The 12,742-nt window shown below is 39.1% G+C and overlaps 1 pseudogene; it reads right to left on the reverse strand.

The window, feature by feature from the left end:
* Positions 1-11,801: 11,801 nt before the first annotated feature.
* Positions 11,802-12,742, reverse strand: LOC124993698 (olfactory receptor 5K3-like; annotated as a pseudogene).

Consider the following 12,742-nt stretch of genomic DNA (forward strand, 5'->3'; position numbering starts at 1 on the left):
AGGTTATTACATGATCTTTGGGCCATTAATAATCAAATGTACCCTATGGGACCTATCCAATGTGGGTTACCATTAGTCTCAGCTTTACCTAAACACTGGCCCACCATTATATTAGACTTAAAGGACTGTTTTTTCTCCATTCCCCTCCATAGAAAGGATTGTTGGAGATTTGCTTTCACTCTGCCTGCCATAAATCATTCCCAACCCGATCAAAGATTTGAATGGATAGTGTTGCCTCAGGGCATGGCCAATAGCCCTACAATGTGCCAAATATATGTAGATAAAGCTTTAAAAACCACTCAAAATAACTTTCGGGAATTGCTTATCTATCATTATATAGATGACATATTAATATGTCATAAAGATAGAGACATTCTAACACAGGCATTACAGTTCATGACTGAAAAAATTAAGTTTTTAGGGATTAACCATAGCACCAGAAAAATTACAAACAGGAGAACTACAATGTTATCTAGGAACAAAACTGTCTGCTACTACAGTCCAACCTTTAAAGCTTACTATCAGAACAGACCAATTAAAAACCCTAAATGATTATCAAAAATTATTAGGAGATGTCAATTGGATCAGACCTTATTTAAAATTATCTACAGGAGAGTTAAAGCCTTTATTTGACATCCTTAAAGGTGACCCTGATTTAAATTCTAGTAGAAGTCTGACCCCTAAAACAAAAGGGGCTATACAATTGGTTCAAGAACAGTTACAATCTTGTCAGATAGTTCGCTGTGATCCGTCACAGCCATTAATGTTGATTATTTTTCCTGAGATTCATAGCCCCTCAGGTGTTTTATGGCAAGGTGGTCCACTACAAAGCATTCATCTCTCTAGTTCTCCTACAAAAATGTTACAGTCCTATCCTACCGCTATGGCTCAGCTAGTACTCAAAGGCATAGAAACATGTATCACCACCTTTGGTGTACAACCAACAACCATTGTTACTCCATATACTGTTAATCAACTATCATGGCTAATAATGATTCAGACTGGACTGTACTCTACTGTACCACTACTGCAACTTTTGATAATCATTACCCCAAACATCCTTGGATCCAATTCTGTAAAATACTCCCATCATTTTTCCTAAAGTCACTAGATCTAATCCTATAAAAAATTGTACAACCATTTTTACTGATGGATCTAAAAATGGAGTTGGGCTGTTCTCATCAATGACAAAGTCTATACTCTCATTATTCAACCCCACTCCGCTCAAGTTACCAAATTGGCTGCAGTAACTATGGTTTTCAAATTATTAAATAATGTGCCTTTTAACCTATTAACAGACAGCTATTATATTGTCAACTCTTTATCTGTTTTGGAAACAGTACCTTATATCTCTCCACACTCTACTATTGCTCCTTATTTTTCTAGTCTACAAAAAATAATCCTTCAACGTTGTGAACCTTTCTATGTGGGACATATCAGGGTCCACACTAATTTGCCAGGACCTTTATCTAAAGGAAACACTATTGTAGATTTGGCTACTAGATCTTCCTTTGTGTTTTCTGTGGAAGAACAATCACAACTTTTCCATGACAAATTTCATGTTAATTCTACTACCTTAGTAAGAAATTTTCAAATCCCAAAACACCTTGCTCGACAGATAGTCAAAAACTGTCAACACTGTGCACCCCTTATCCCAGTACAGTCAATTGGAGTTAATCCCCGAGGTCTTTTGCCAAATCATATATGGCAAATGGATGTAACTCATATATTAGAATTTGGTAATCTCAGATATGTACATGTGTCTACTGATACCAATTCAGGAGTTATTATGGCTTCTGCATTATCTGGAGAAAAGGTTTCCAATGTCATTCAACATTGTTTACAAGCCTTTGCCTGTTGGGGCATTCCAAAAATCATTAAGACAGACAATGGACCTGCCTATACATCTAAAAGTTTCAAACAGTTTGCAGACACATTAAATATACAATTAATTACCGGAAATCCTTATAATCCACAAGGTCAAGGTATTGTAGAAAGAACCCACTTTACCCTAAAAAATTGTTTAATAAAACAAAAAGGGGGAATAGGGGTCTCCTTTAGATCCCCCAAAGATAAATTAAATCTAGCTCTTTTTATTCTAAATTTTTTCTCCACAGCATTGGGTGCGATGGAAGGACGTGTTAACTGGAGCATGGAAAGGTCCGGATCCCGTTTTACGTTGGGTCCGAGGATCTGTTTGTGTCTTTCCACAGGATCAACAAACTCCGGTCTGGATTCCCGAGAGACTGACCAGAACAATACAACATGAGTATGACAACAATAAGGACACAACTGGACAGCCAGACTCGGAACTTATGGGCTATAGTTAGAGCTTGGCCATATCCTCTGCCTTTAACTAATACCTCCTCTTTATTCCCTCCCATATTTAATGATAATTTTACAAATAATGATGTTCATTTAGGCATGAGACGTGTCAATCCTTCTGACAGTTGGCTACTCTTCATTTCGACCTCAGGATATACTAACTTACAACCTTTCTTTGCTCTTTTAGGAGGACCAGAAATATTATGTTTGCACATACGCCAGTTTGTGTTTTTTCCCCTTTTATGTTTCTGCTAACAAACAAAAAAGATGTTTCTCTCAATCACTCTCAATGTTGGAATGCTTCTAGGTTCTCACGGGCAGTCTTAATGTGTGTTCCTACCTTCCTACCAGTCCCAGTCTCTGTTACAGATGCAGAATTGCCAGTGTTACTATCAAGAAACAGAAGAGAATTTGGCATTACAGCGCCTATGGTCACTGCAATAGTGGTTTCTGCAACAGCAGCACTAGCAACTGCCGTACCTACAGCAACAGCAGTCAATCACTTGGCCGAAAATACAGCTGCAGCCTTACAGACTAAAGAGACCCTAAACCAGCATCTAACAGTAGGCTTACCTTTTGTAAATCAAAGAATGGACTTACTACAAGAACAAGTGGATATCTTGCAAGAACTTTTAGGACTGGGATGCGTTTATTCCTTAAGAACTGTTTGTGTTACCCCTATTGTATATGATAATTCCAGCACCGCGGCTGGGTTATCTAGAAAATTGTCAGCCTATTTTATCAATTTGATGGTCTTATTTCAAAACCGAGAGCTGAAATTGTCAAAGCTAATTCTACCAGGGTGCATATTGTTTCTGTATCTAATATGGCTAAATAGTTTTTTCTATTTATGGCTTTGTCAAACAATGGGCAGGCTTAGGAGCTATGATAGTGCTCCTCTGCCTTGGCTCCCTTCTCTTCATTTGTTTTGGCATGCACCTACAAGACAGCCAACAGAGAGATCGGATTATCTTTCATCAGGCCATGACCGCCCTAAAGGCCGGCAGCTCCCCACAAATATGGCTCTCGATGCTGGACCAGTAGTCAGAGACGGGTAATGAAGGAGGAAGCTGTGTACCAACCTAAGACAGGAGCTGCAGCATGCTCTGCAGACTCTGATGACGGGTAAGGACATATGCTGACCACTCAACCTAAGACAGACACGGTCCCGAGCCTTAAATTTATAATAAAGAAGGGGGAACTGTCGGGGTACCCGGGACTCCCTGCCTTGGGCACGGTCAAGATGGCGCCTGGCGCTGAGCCAAAAGCGGTTGGCTATACAGTATTAGCTAGTTAACAATGTGATTAGTGCATGCCTCTCTCGTGTGCCTATTCTATACCTACAGCTGTTCGCCGTTTACCTCGTGTACTCTCCCTTGATTGGTTGAAGTGTATATAAGCTTGGGAACTTCCTGGGAAGGGGGGTAGAAGCGAGGAAGAAGAGTGCGAGCGAGGGCGAGAGCCGAGTGGGAGAAGCGGAGTGGCCGAAGCAGGCGAGAGTTAAGCGGTAGAGGAGTGAAGTGTAGGAGAGGGACTGTGCATAATAAACTTCCAAAGCTTCAGACGTTTGTCGTGTCTCTCTCTGCGGGCAGAGGGAATGCGATAAGGAATATCCTTGGAATGAACCTCAGAGTGAATTCTTACTGATTCCTAATCCTGGAGGCATGATTCCCAAAACATCAGTAGCCAAACAAGAGTAATTAAAAGGGATGCATGTTGAGATTCTGAGTTAAATCAAATGACCATAAATAAAGTCAGCTTTAAGCATCATCTTGATTTTTTATACCCTTAAGTGTCTTTCTACATAAAATCAAGTTTACATAAGCACTATAATGCTTAGAAGAAAAGATTCATACTAATGAGTTGAATTCAAGTTAAAGAGAGATTAGAAGAGAGAATTGGATTTGTGAAGAATGTGGTATGATCAACCAATATTTCTTTCCTTTCTTTTACTTCTTCCAATGAATCTGACCAATCCTATAAATCGATTCTCTGAAACTCTGATATTACATTCCTTTACTTAGCATATGCATCACAAGACAACTAGGGAAAAAACAACTTATTCAACTATGACTGGCATGTAAATGTTTACTGTATCCATCTGAATAATTTGGAGATAAGTACATATCCATGAATCTCTTATCACATACAATAGAAACATGTATTCAAACATGACATGATATTTTAGTATCACATATGATTTTTATATTGTACATTAAATATCCAGGATATACAAAGGACTCAAAAAAACTTATCACCAAAAATCAAACAATCCAAATAAAGGTCTAAGAATTAAACAGACATTTCTGAAAAGAAGAAGTACAAATGGCCAACAAATACATGGAAAAAAAATGTTCAGAATTCCTACTAATCATGAAAATGCAAATCAAAACTATATCGAGATTTTATTTCTCTTTAGTCAGAATGTCAACAACGAAGAACACTAACAGAAATAAATGCTGTCAAGAAAAAGGTACAGATCCAAGATGGCGGCCTAGAGGGAGACTGCACCCCCAGTCGCTCCAGAACCCAGGAGTTAAGAAGGGGAGGCATTGAGAGATTCGGACTGAAGTGGAGCCACGGGTGAGTCTGCCCACTGGGTAAAGCTCGGTCCGGGTGGCAGACCCAGATAGAGGTGGCTTATCGGAGCCGGGCAGGGCAGCTAGAGTCATCCACAGGCAGCCCTGCGCACTCTGGCGGTGGGCCCCGCCAACACAGCCAGCTTCTCCAGGTTCTCGGAACGGAACTGGCCCGCTAGTGAGAGCCTTTCTGACCAGAGCAGGCTCCGAGTCCTGGAGCCACTGCAGCGCAGTGTACTCCGGCAACGAACCAGCAGAGAGCCTCGATCCGCAAGCAGCCTCTGGGATCAGGGCAGGGCAGCCAGAGACCTCTTCAGGCGGCTCTGCCCACTCTGGCTGCGGGCTCTCTTCATGGGGCGATCCAAGATGGCGGCCTAGAGGGAGACTGCACCCCCGGTCGCTCCAGAACCCAGGAGTTAAGAGGGGGAGGCATTGAGAGACTCGGACTGAAATAGAGCCACGGGTGAGTCTGCCCACTGGGTAAAACTCAACCCGGGTGGCAGGCCCAGATAGAGGTGGCTTATTGGAGCCGGGCAGGGCAGCTAGAGTCTTCCCAAGGTAGCCTTCCACACTCCGGCAGTGGGCTCCTCCCACACGGCCAGCTGCACGGTGCAGGCCCACAGTGAGATCATTTCCGCACAGAGCCAGTTCCAAACCGTGGAACCAGTAGGGGGCTAGGGGCAGTTTTCTTTGGATGAGCTGCTTTATCAGATTCCTCCAAGACATCAGGCTACTGAAGGCTGGGAGGTGGTACACTGGAAATCTACTGGGACACTATAAGCCAATAGCAGAAAACTGCAATATCTCAGGGTCCCACTGACAACTGACCAATATAAGAAAACAAGGGAAGAAAATGTCCCAAACAAACCTAGATACTACATCAATAAAACCCAATGACAGCACAGCAGAAGAAATGTCAGAAAGGGAGTTCAGAATGTACGTAATTAAAATGATCAGGGAAGCTAATGAGGAGATGAAAGAGCAAATGCAGGCATTGAAGGAGGAGATGAAAGAGCAAATGGAGGCATTAAATGATCGCACCAATCAACAGTTAAAAGACCAAATACGGGAAGCAAGAGATCATTTCAATAAAGAGTTAGAGATACTGAAAAAAAACCAAACTGAAATCCTTGAAATGAAGGAAAAAAACCAAGTTAAAAACTCCATAGAAAGTATAACCAATAGGATAGAACACCTGGAAGACAGAACCTCAGACATTGAAGACAAATTATTTAATCTTGAAAGCAAAGTTGGCCAAACAGAAAAGATGGTAAGAAATCATGAACAGAATCTACAAGAATTATGGGATATCATGAAAAGGCCAAATTTAAGAATTATTGGGATTGAGGAAGGCTTAGAGAAACAAACCAAAGGAATGAACAATCTATTCAATGAAATAATAACAGAAAATTTCCCAAATCTGAAGAATGAAATGGAAAACCAAGTACAAGAGGCTTATAGAACTCCAAACATACAAAATTACAACAGACCCACACCAAGGCACATTATTATGAAAATACCTAACATACAAAATAAAGACAGAATTTTAAAGGCCGCGAGAGAAAAGAATCAAATTACATTCAGAGGGAAACCAATAAGAATATCAGCAGATTTTTCAATCCAGACCCTAAAAGCTAGAAGGGCCTGGAACAACATATACCAAGCCATGAAAGAAAACGGATGCCAACCAAGAATCTTATACCCAGCAAAACTTACCTTCAAATTTGACGATGAAATAAGATCCTTCCATGATAAACAAAAGCTAAAGGAATTTACAAAAAGAAAGCCAGCATTACAGAACATTCTCAGCAAAATATTCCATGAGGAAGAGATGAAAAACAACGATGCAAATCAGCAACAGGAGGTGCTAGCCTAAAGGAATAGCCAAATAAAGGAGAAACCAAATCATGTCAAAAACAAGTATGAGTCAATTGACTGGGAATACAAATCATATCACAATAATAACCCTGAATGTTAATGGCCTGAATTCATCAATCAAAAGACACAGACTGGCAGATTGGATTAAAAAGAAAAATCCAAAATATGCTGCCTGCAAGAGACTCATCTCATAGAAAGAGACACCCATAGACTAAAGGTGAAAGGATGGGGAAAAACATACCATGCACACGGACACAGCAAAAAAGCTGGAGTATCCATCCTCATCTCAGATAATGTGGACTTCAAACCAAAACTAGTCAGAAGGGATAAAGAAGGACATTACATGCTGCTTAAGGGAAGCATAAATCAGCAAGACATAACAATCATAAATATCTATGCCCCGAACATTGGCTCATCCACGTACGTCAAACAAATCCTTCTCAATTCCAGAAATCAAATAGACCACAACACAATAATACTAGGCAATTTTAACACACCTCTCTCACCACTGGATAGATCGTCCAAACAAAAATTGAATAAAGAAACTATAGATCTCAACAACACAATCAGCAATTTAGACTTAACAGACACATATAGAATATACCATCCAACAAAGAACGAATACACTTTCTTCTCAGCAGCACATGGATCCTTCTCTAAAATAGACCATATTTTATGCCACAAAGCTACTGTTAGCAAATACAAGAAGATAGAGATACTACCTTGTACTCTATCAGATCATAATGGATTGAAATTAGAAATAAATGACAGAATAAAAAACAGAAACTTCTCCAATACCTGGAGACTAAATAATACACTATTATATGATGAATGGATAACAAAAGACATCAGGAGGGAAATAAAAAAATTCTTAGGACTAAACGAGAACAAAGACACATCATATCAAAATCTCTGGGACACTATGAAAGCAGTACTTAGAGGAAGATTTATTTCATGGGGTGCATTCAAAAAAAGAAGTAGAAATCAACAAATAAACAACTTAACACTACAGCTCAAAGCACAAGAAAAAGAAGAGCAGACCAATACCAAAAGTAGTAGAAGACAGGAAATAGTTAAAATCAGAGCCGAAATCAACGAAATCGAAACAAAAGAAACAATCGGAAAAATTAACAAAATAAGTAGTTGGTTCTTTGAAAAAATAAATAAAATTGATAAACCCTTAGCCACACTAACAAAGAGAAAGAGGGAGAAAACTCAAATTACTAAAATTCGGAATGAACAAGGAAACATCACAACAGACACGAGTGAAATACAAAACATAATTAGAAGCTATTTCGAAAATCTATACTCCAACAAAACAGAAAACCTCGAAGACATCAACAAATTTCTAGAGACATATGAACTACCTAAACTGAACGAGAAGGACATACACAACTTAAATAAACCAATTTCAAGCAATGAAATAGAAGAGGTCATCAAAAGCCTACCAACAAAGAAAAGTCCAGGACCAGATGGGTTCTCAGCCGAGTTCTACAAAACCTTTAAAGAAGAGCTCATTCTAATACTCCTCAAACTATTCCATGAAATAGAAGAGGAGGGAACCCTACCAAACTCGTTCTATGAAGCCAATATCACCCTGATACCTAAACCAGACAGAGACACATCGAGGAAAGAAAATTTCAGACCAATATCCTTAATGAACATCGATGCAAAAATTCTCAACAAAATTTTAGCAAATCGCATACAAATATATATTAAAAAGATAGTGCACCACGATCAAGTGGGTTTTATCCCAGGGATGCAAGGTTGGTTCAACATTCGGAAATCAATAAATGTCATTCACCATATCAACAGACTTAAAGTTAAGAATCACATGATATTTCAATAGATGCAGAAAAAGCATTTGATAAAATACAGCATCCCTTCATGCTCAAAACACTAGAAAAAATTGGGGTAGTGGGAACATTCCTAAACATTATAAAGGCAATCTAAGCTAAGCCCATAGCTAATATCATTCTAAATGGTGAAAAACTGAAAGCGTTCCCCCTAAAAACTGGAACAAGGCAGGGATGCCCTCTTTCACCGCTTCTATTCAACATCGTCCTTGAGACTCTAGCCAGAGCAATCAGACAAACCAAAGAAATTAAAGGGATATGAATAGGAAAAGAAGAACTCAAACTATCCATGCTCGTTGATGACATGATTACATATTTAGAGGAACCTGGAAATTCCACCAGAAAACTTTTAGAACTCATAAGTGAATTCAGTAAAGTAGCAGGTTACAAGATCAATGCTCATAAATCCAATGCATTTTTATACATTAGTGACGAATCTTCAGAAAGATAAATTAGGAAAACTACCCCATTCACAATAGCATCGAAAAAAATAAAATACTTGGGAATCAATCTCACAAAAGAGGTGAAAGACCTCTACAATGAGAACTACAGAACACTAAAGAAAGAAATTCAAGAAAACCTTAGAAGATGGAAAGATCTCCCATGTTCCTGGATAGGCAGAATTAATATTGTCAAAATGGCTATACTACCTAAAGTGCTATACAGATTCAATGCAATTCCAATTAAAATCCCAATGATGTACCTTGCAGAAATAGAGCAAGCAATTATGAAATTCATCTGGAAGAATAAAAAACCTAGAATAGCTAAAGCAATCCTCAGTAGCAAGAGTGAAGCAGGGGGTATTGCAATACCAGATCTTCAACTCTACTACAAAGCAATAGTAACAAAAACGGCATGGTATTGGTACCAAAATAGACAGGTAGATCAATGGTACAGAATAGAGGATATGGACACAAACCCAAATAAATACAATTTTCTCATACTAGACAAAGGTTCCAAAAATATGCAATGGAGAAAAGATAGCCTCTTCAACAAATGGTGCTGGGAAAACTGGAAAACCATATGCAATAGAATGAAATTAAACCCCTATCTCTCACCCTACACAAAACTCAACTCAAAATGGATCAAGGACCTCGGAATCAGACCAGAGACCCTGCATCTTATAGAAGAAAAAGTAGGTCCAAATCTTCAACTTGTTGGCTTAGGATCAGACTTCCTTAACAGGACTCCCATAGCACAAGAAATAAAAGCAAGAATCAACAACTGGGATAGATTCAAACTTAAAAGCTTTCTCTCAGCAAAGGACACTATCAGAAATGTGAAGAGAGAGCCTACAGAGTGGGAGAATATCTTTGCCAACCATACCTCAGATAGAGCGCTAATTTCCAGAATCTATAAAGAACTCAAAAAACTCTACACGAAGAGTACAAATAATCCAATCAACAAATGGGTTAAGGAAATGAACAGACACTTCACAGAAGAAGATGTACAAGTAATCAACAGATATATGAAAAAATGTTCAACATCCCTAGTAATAAGGGAAATGCAAATCAAAACTACCCTAAGATTTCATCTCACCCCAATTAGAATGGCAATTATCAAGAATACAAGCAACAATAGGTGTTGGCGAGGATGTGGTGAAAAAGGAACACTCATACATTGCTGGTGGGGTTGCAAATTAGTGCAGCCACTCTGGAGAGCAGTGTGGAGATTCCTCAGAAAGCTTGGAATGGAAACACCATTTGACCCAGCTATCCCACTCCTTGGCCTATACCCAAAGGACTTAAAATCAGCATACTACAGAGTTACAGCCACATCAATGTTCATTGCTGCTCAGTTCACCATAGCCAGATTGTGGAACCAACCTAGATGCCCTTCAGTTGATGAATGGATAAAGAAACTGTGGCATATTTATACAATGGAATATTACTCCGCAATGAAGAATGATAAAATTATGGCATTTGTAGGCAAATGGTCGAAATTGGAGAATATCATGCTAAGTGAGATAAGCCAATCTCAAAAAACTAAAGGACGAATGATCTCGCTGATAAGCGGATGAGGACATATAATGGGGGATGGGAGGGGCTAGCATTAGGTTTAGGGTTAGGTTTAGAGTTAGGCTAAGGAGAGCAGTAAGAATGAAGGAAAGAAGTACTGTGTAGAGGGAAGAGAGGGGTGGGAGGGGTGGGTGGGGAGGGGAAAAATAAAATAAACATCATTACCCTATGTAAACGTAAAAAAAAATAAAAAAAGGAAAAAAAACCAAACAATTGAAAACAAAAAAAAAAAAAAAAAGAAAAAGCTACACTCATACATTGTTGGTGGGAATGCAAATTAGAATGAGCACTGTGGAAAGCAGTATGAAGTTTCCTCAAAGGACTAGGAATGGAACCACCATATGATACAGCTATCCCACTCCTTCCTATTTTCCCCAAGAACTAAAATATGCATTATATAGTGATATAGGCACATGGATATTTATAGAAGTACAACTCATAAGAACCAAGTTATAGAACAGCCCAGGTATCAAACAATAGGTAAATGGATCAAGAAAATGTAGTATAAGGTTTCCTTCTCCATGAAAAAGAATAAATTTATGACATGTGCTGGTAAATGGATGGAACAGAAGAACATCAATTCTTAGTCTGACTCAGAAAGCAAGGGTCAAAAGTTTTCTCTCTTATGGGGAAGCTAGAGGAAAGTAAGGGGGAAAGGCAGTGGGTCATAGATTCCATAAAAATAGAGGGTAGAGCAGTAGAGTAAAGGAGGGGACTAAGGGAGATATAGGTGAGACATGAAAAGGGAAGAGCTGCAGAATGAAATTGACCAAATTATGTTAGGTACTTATAACAATTTTATACCACACAGAATTCCACTTTTATGTATACCTGTAAAGCACTAATTTATAATAACCAAGAAAAAATAGAAGGAAGACCAGTACAACACAGGAAGGGGAACAGGCAGGTCAGAGTGGAGGGAAAGAGAAGACACTGGGGACTGAATTGGAGCAAACCATATGCCACGTGTGTATGATTATGCCACCCTGAACCTTATTATTATGTAGGTGATTCTACTCAAATACCATAAATATTTTATAATTTAATATTTTATTATGAAGCAACTCACCTACTTTCTCAGTATTTGGAGTCTTAGAAAAAAGACTATCAACATGAAATCAATCTTTCTAGGGAGATGATGGTTGTTATAGAAAATTACAAGAGTACCTCTTCATAATTTTTTTCACAGCATTTGTTACTTCCTTGTTTCTTAGACTATAAATAAAAGGGTTTAATAAAGGAATGACTAGAGTATAAAAAATAGCAACAGGTATATCTTTATCACTTTCATTAACTGAAGCTGGTTGAACATACACGAAAAGCAGAGAACCGTAGAATATTGACACAGAGAGAAAGTGGGATGCACAGGTAGATAGAGCTTTGCCCCTTCCCTCTTTAGATTTCATTGTGAATATAGTGAAAAGAATACAGAAATAAGAGATTAGCACTACAGTAATAGTAAAAGTTTGAATAGACCTGACAAGATAAGTATCATCAATTCATTGATATAAGGGTCAACACAGGAGAGTCTGTATAATGGAAGGACATCACAAAAGAAGTGATTGATTTGATGAGACCCAGAGAAAGCTAACCTCAACAGAAGCCCTACTTGAACAATGGAATGCAGGTTTCCAGCTATGTAGGCTGCTGTGGTCATGTGAACACAGAGTTTCTTTGACATCAGGGTGTGGTACTGCAGTGGTCTGCATACGGCCACAAAGCGGTCATAGGCCATTGCTGCCAAAAGAAAGCAGTCTGTAGTCTCAGCAAAACATAAAAAATAAAATTGTGCCATGCATTCATAGAGGGAAATCCTTCTGTCCTCAGAAAAGAAGTTTTCTAACATCTTGGGAGTGATGGCACAGGAACAGCAGGAGTCCATGAGAGCCAGGTTGCCCAGGAAGATGTACATTGGTGTGTGAAGACGGTGCTCCATGGAAATCAAGGCAACCAAACCTAGATTCCCCACCATGGTGACCAGATAGATGGCAGAGAACACCCCAAACAGAAGGGCCTTCAGGTCTGGGTTATCTGTAAGTCCCATGAGGATGAATTCAGTTGTTGTGGAGTGATTTGCCTCAGGCAT

Source organism: Sciurus carolinensis, chromosome 9 (assembly GCF_902686445.1).
Source record: "Sciurus carolinensis chromosome 9, mSciCar1.2, whole genome shotgun sequence".
Taxonomy (NCBI): domain Eukaryota; kingdom Metazoa; phylum Chordata; class Mammalia; order Rodentia; family Sciuridae; genus Sciurus; species Sciurus carolinensis.